Source organism: Pectinophora gossypiella, chromosome 19, assembly GCF_024362695.1.
Source record: "Pectinophora gossypiella chromosome 19, ilPecGoss1.1, whole genome shotgun sequence".
NCBI lineage: Eukaryota > Metazoa > Arthropoda > Insecta > Lepidoptera > Gelechiidae > Pectinophora > Pectinophora gossypiella.
Window position 1 is genome coordinate 6,943,124 of NC_065422.1, and position 6,949 is coordinate 6,950,072.

At 38.0% G+C, this 6,949-nt stretch overlaps 1 long non-coding RNA gene across 1 annotated transcript; it reads right to left on the reverse strand.

Annotated features, from left to right (window-relative positions):
• Positions 1–5,228: 5,228 nt before the first annotated feature.
• LOC126375438 (uncharacterized) lies at positions 5,229–6,722 on the reverse strand. The gene is made up of 2 exons (XR_007567592.1): positions 6,616–6,722; positions 5,229–6,415 (listed from the first exon to the last, which is right to left on the reverse strand). It is a non-coding gene; the product is annotated as an uncharacterized LOC126375438 (long non-coding RNA).
• Between the last annotated feature and the right edge of the window lie 227 nt (positions 6,723–6,949).

The following is a 6,949-nucleotide window of genomic DNA, read 5'->3' on the forward strand; positions in this document are numbered from 1 at the left end:
TAGAGCTATGGTAGTGGTTTAGAATGTAGTATAGCCGTTTCCGCCTGACTGAAGTGTCAAGTACTTATGCTATTGCTAAGCCCTCTTTCGCTTCTCTCTCTCTCCCTCTAATAGACCGCCATTATCTCTGTCTCCAGTGCTTTGCAGGGAAGTGTCGTTAGGTGTCGCTTTTCTGGTGGTCTTTTTCGAATCAGACCTAGCGCTAGTAAGTACAAGCTCTTTTTCTAAACGTAACATTGGCAGACACATCAAACGTCCAAACAAGTTAGAGTAATCTTCTTCTATCGTGTAGGTTGTGAGGTGTATTACCAACCTCGTCAACCCTGGTGTCAGGGTTATTATTTAGCCGCTAAAGGCCCCTGACGTGACTCATGTAACGACTAAGTACTTACATCAGTAAGTAGTAACCGGGACTAACGGCTTACTTCTGGACAATCAGGTGATCAGCTTGCAATGTCCTAATCAAACTAGGGATCACAAAGTAAGTTAGAGTAATTATTTATATTTGTAGTATAAGCGGTTGGTCCCGGTAATACTTACTGATGGTTGGTAATTCACCTCACAACCCACACGATAGAAGAAGTATAACTAGGTACCCATGAAACTTGCTACTAGTATTTTTTCAGCTGCAGATCATAAACACATCACTAAGCTTTAAAAAAATATAAATAAATACAGCAAATGCAATGGACTCTGTCTGTTTGTATATTATTAGTCAGAAGTCAAACGTTTTTGCGAATCCTTGGTGTAAATATTTCATTTGCTTTACAATTAATACTGATGTTCCAAGGTTTAAACGTTTACTTTTTTATTTTGAATTAGTCATCTTTGTTCGTAGGTACTGAGGACTGACTTTTAAAGCGGATTGGATTGTGTCTATGTACCTATCTGCAATATTGGATTTTTATCTAGGCACCTATTCTATAAATGATTATCACGTGCTCAGCGGTGAAAGAAAACATCTTGAGGAAATCCACATTAACAAGAAATGTCTTTCGGAGGTATGTTACCTAACCTGTATTGGGCTGGTTTTCCCTTCGCGGGTTGGAAGGTCAGACAGGCAGCTTCTGTAAAAAAAATGACCTGGCAAATCTTCAGGTTAGGTAAGCGGGACAAACATAATAACGCTAGGAGGATGATGATATAGATACAATCAAAGAGCAAAAGTTCAGTCACTGAGCCCAGCGAATTATTTGTAAGCAGTGGTGAAATTATGAACCATTAGTTGTCATAATTATAAAATTTATGTTTTTTTAGGTGTTTTTGGTCTATTACAGATACGACATTATAACCTAGAAGTCTTACGTGCAACCAGTTAATTTATTAATTTTCAAGAGATTGATTGGACTTTTGCAGCTTATCGTAGAAAACTTACTAGAATGTATAGTTGAGTAAAGTAGGCAATTCACATAGGTACACACTAGTGATGTTCCGAATATCCGTATCCGTATCCGCGGATATCCGAGATAAAAGAAAAATCCGTATCCGTATCCGTGTCCGTTACTTTTCACGCGGATCTTTTACGGATCTTTTTCAGGTGATTAAGTAGAATTATTAAATAAAAAACTATAAAATTCCATTCAGATTGTTTTTATTTCCTAAAATCAAATATTTGGCACCTTTATATTGCAAACATTTAGATAGATAGATCTTTATAATGAAAGCAAGATAAAATATCACTTTTATAACAATGAAATAACTAAAACTTTAATCTTTTTTTAAGAAAATAAAGATCCGTATCCGTATCCGTATCCGCGGATCTTTACACTAAATATCCGTATTCAGGTCCGTATCCGCGGATATACATTTTTAACGATCCGGCACATCACTAGTACACACATACATAGGATCACGCCTATTTCCCATTGGGGTGGGCAAACCATGGAAATACTTTAAAAATATACTTATACCTATGACTTTGTTTGTACACTGACGTCACGACACAATGGCAAGGAACTGTCACAATAACTAACATAGTCTCCGAAAGTAAATAGCATTCTCTGGTATTGTTGTAGTTTCTAAGAAGCGGACATTTTATAAAATGTTAGAACTGACGAACAACTGTCGCAAATCCAATCTCTGATGTAGCGACTCCTACGCAGGCATGCTTCCAGGAAAACTCTCAAAGAATGCAAGATATATTGGAAAATATCATTTTTTAATAAAACGATAGAAGGTATTTGAAATTGAAAAATAAAAACGATATCGGCTCCAAATGAAAAATGCGGGAGATTTCACGATGCCACTCGTAACAACGGCTTATCGTGCCTTCCAAAGCACGGCTCATAATACTTTCGGATCAACCTGTAATGCCCTAACCAAACTAGGGATCACAAAGTGATTTTTGTGACGTGTCCCCACCGGGATTTGAACCCGGATCGTGAGCCCAACACTCAAACCACTGGACCACGGAGGCGAGTTTAAGAGAGATAGTGACAGACAATAAAGTGCCTTTATGACAATAATTTTTCAAGTAGAGTGTAAAAGGGGCTTGTCTTGATGTACACACATAACATAAACAGCTTATATACGTCCCACTGCTGGCACAGGCCTCCCCTCTATTAACCGGAGGGGTGTCTTGATGTATTGAATTTTTATTTAAGTAACTCATTTTAAATCTATGGTTCTGCCCACCCTGAAGCAACCTGGGGCAAGGCGTGAAATAAAGCGGCGTTTTCCTCAACATTTCTCAGTTCATTGACGTTTACATTATAAAGAGCATGTCTTCAAAGAATCGTTTTATATTCTTCGCGCGTATGTAGGTAGTTATTTTATTATTACACAAAATAATCCGTGCCAAAATAATTCTAAGATCCCAATCGGAACTGTTCTTTTTTCCTTGTTCTTATTTAAAAGACATTTTAAACTTTGTTTAAAATGCACCAACCCAGCGTGTCAACGTGGTGGAATAACGATCCAAACCCCCTCCGAAGTGAAGGCAGGCTTGTGCCCAACAGTGGGATATGTCCCACAAATACAAATATACGTACTTTATTGCACCAAAATAAAAAGAAATAATTCCAAAAGACTTTTAACTAGGTACATGGCAAATGGCGGCCTATGGCTGGTCCCACTGTTGGACACAGGCTACTTATGATGTTATATCAACATTACAGTACAGTTTATAAAGCATGTAAGTTTAAAGAACTCGTCATTTAAAATTATACTGGTAAAGTAACTCAACGTGTTATAAGACTAATTTTCAGAGAAGTTTGTGAACAACGTAAGTACTTATAAGTGAAACAACTTTCTTGCTAAAAAAAACTAATTCTTTCACAAGCATAACAGTGATTCTATTTTCAAAATGTCCTTCGGTATTCATTGTAAAAAAATCCGTTCATCAATTATTTTGATTTATTGTATACCAGAATTTGAATTCAGAACTTTACTTTATTGTTTTTATTTTCACCCTGTTTTGATATACAGGCTTATTTCTAGTAAAAATCTCTTTCAACAGAAGGTTTATTTTTTGTCTGTGTAATCGTATTCCACGCCCACGTATTTTTTTTTAATGAGAAAAATTTTATTTTGGTCCTGTGCAATCGCTCATCATGAATATTTTGTAAACATAACATCACTATTTACTCGCGGAACTAGACACAATGTTAGTGGAATATTTTCTACAAGATAACTAGCAATAAAGAGATCGTTTATAGCACCTACGCGATACTTGTCGATAGAGATACAGACACGTCATACCACCGAGTCGGTTGTCAACAACTAACCACATCAATAGAAGCTAATTTACAACTATTTCGTTTAAAATTTCCGTTGGACATATAATCTTTACTACACTAGGTGACGTTAATGTATACAATATACATAAACAGCATTTGATACTAAACAAATTCAGGGCAATAGGCTAGTTTCCAACTAGTCAAATCAGTTACTTTTTACTAAACGTCAAAACACGAAATTACTATGGAATTTGTATGAAAAAGCACTCTGTGACGTCATAGAAAAACGTGACAAAATGTCGGACTTATTATTACGTTTTTCTTGATTAAAATTCATAAATAAGTTTAATAGAAAAAAGAAAATGTTTTTCGTTAGTTTTAGATGTGTCTTTATTTAGTAATCAGAATTTCATAATTTATCTTGAACCTAGTACACGACCCTATTCCTCTTAGATATTAAATTTCCAAAAGTCCCTAGCACGGACATTAATTAATTTAAGTTTTTTTTACCTTTGATAGGTTTGCTCTTGGCCCCAGACTTGCCCGAAGTCATTGACGAGGCCTAAGATGGAGCGATCTTGCCCAGAAGGTGTCTGTTCACTCTGGCCTTGAAAGCACCCGGGTTATATGCATTCGGAAATACAGAAGACGGCAGAGAATTCCACTCCCTAGCAGTGCCCATAATGAAGGACGATCCGAAGCGCTTTGTGCGAAGTATACTAAAACTGATATTTATAAAATAAATAAATAATTAAATATTTTTTTGTTATTTTGTGTAAATATTTTATATTTATAAAAAGAAGCTCTTAGCAATGTTTCAACTTTTTTATACTAGTCAAAGTAGTTCGGGTTGTGCGCTGATTATATCAATTAGCAATGCAGTCATTTTATTATTTTATTACAAACAACAAACAGACAGACAGAGAGTTTCTTGCAGCTTCTTTTCCCGGCTATACAGGTTGTGAGAAGCTGCAGCAGTAGTTTTAGGCGGATCAGACTTTCGTTATGTTAAAAAATACAATCCAAAGAGTAAGATATTTTTGAATTTGAATTTGGATTTGACAGTTTGATAGAACGCCGAAAATGTTGAAAACAACATATCGTGGCGTAGCGTCTAGTGTGAAGATGCCCATTAAATTCTCGCCAATTTTAAAGTTAACGTAATAAATTATTAACGACGTAGAGCCGTCGTCAAATTAAACAAATAAATTAGTGGCTCTAGACACTAGACGCGAGTTCAATAGCTTCGGTCCTTTGCACTTGGACTGGTACGGATTTGGAGGTCATACATAAATTTCGAGGTTAAAAACTGCCTATTTCTCCCATCAGGTGTCGCTACTGTCGAGTGTTCGTAAATTTTGACAGCTCGCCATACTATTTGATTAAACAAACATTTGTTTTGGTTATATTTTTACACTATAACCTTATACGCAGCGTTTAACTGCAAAATGAAAATAGTATTATATTTGTCGTAACAGTGGGGGGTCGGTCGGTGTCGTAACATCATCATCAGAATGGAGGGTGGGCGTTAGAAGACAATAATGGCCGTCATCAGTATCACAATCATTTTATTTACTTCCACATAGTTTTTGTATCACGATTAAATAAAGTCACAGCATAAGGTACACACTCACGGCAACGTCACGGTATTCGTAACGGTTACACAGTCTCTCGTTATCTAGCGCGCATAAGGACGTTAGCGCGAAGGGGCTACTCGCCCTCTACTTGCCCTCCACCACCCATGGTTCCTATATTCGGACCGAATCATCGGGACATGTGCTCTTTTCCGATCACACTTTCTTGATGTCCCTACAAGTTATAGGTGAGCGACTATAGCACTCCTCGTAATTCGACATTCGACACGTCCGCTCATGACGATGGTTCGCGGTAGACTGCCCGACTAGAACGGCAGTACACGTCCGCTCGACACGACGACTGTGTAGTGACTCCCTCGACTTCACGCAGCTCTGGCCGTACGCCACCTTTCGTCGGAGCGTTGCAACTTCATAACGGAAGTGATGTAACTTCATTTTATTTTCCGATTTGATCAATTTCTCTTCTTAATTCATAACTAACGCCGACACGGCCATCCTGCGTGACACACGTCCTCGTGTGTTAATCTGAAACAATATACCACAGCACAGTATCCAAGTTCGCTCGGTCATTCCTGACCTGACATGAGACTCTATAAAGGACTCGTCCGAGCTCTATTTGTGACTCTACATGAGCTCTACTTGTGACTCTACATGAGCTCTACTTGTGACTCTACATGAGCTCTACTTGTGACTCTACATGAGCTCTACTTGTGACTCTACATGAGCTCTACTTGTGACTCTACATGAGCTCTACTTGTGACTCTACATGAGCTCTACTTGTGACTCTACATGAGCTCTACTTGTGACTCTACATGAGCTCTACTTGTGACTCTACATGAGCTCTACTTGTGACTCTACATAAGACTTCAGTACGCATATCCATCAAGTGGATTTCCAGAGTGCATCACCACACAGAGTAAACAATTTGAAAGAATGCCTCAATCAACAACTAATGATAAAAAAAAACAAAAGTATCTTAGACTGTTCATTATACACACACATACAAGGGCACATAAATACTCGGTTATAAGTCAACATTGGCAACCATTTGCCACTTTCATAACAGACCATCATTGGTCAACTCAACAAGGTAATCATATACCACTAAAACCAGGTCCCCATGGACCTAAACAATCACCACACCTCCAGTCGCACACCGCGCCCTGAACAGCCTCTAACGGGACTGCAGTTACGACTACGCTGGAGCCACAGTGCACCTTAATACTCGGTGATAACATTGGCAACCATTTGCCACTTTCATAACAGACCATCATTGGTCATTTCCACAAGGTAATCATATACCACTAAAACCAGGTCCCCATGGACCTACACACTCACCACACCTCCAGTCGCACACCGCGCCCTGAACAGCCTCTAACGGGACTGCAGTTACGACTACGCTGGAAATGCAGCACAACAACAAAAGAGAAAATAACAATACCAAAGTATGTGTGCCGTGTAACATCTTATTCACTCTCTAAATCAGTAAGATTTAACTCAGAAGGCAATTCGCTTCGAGGCATTTTTTTCAAGTCTATTTCACTTAATCATAATCCAAATCATTTTACTTCGCAATGTTTACTTCACTTCATTACGATTTCTAATTTAACTAAAGTTAACAAAAGAGAACTTTCTGCACTATATTCGTTTGTATCCTATTAAAACTTCCCATCTTTC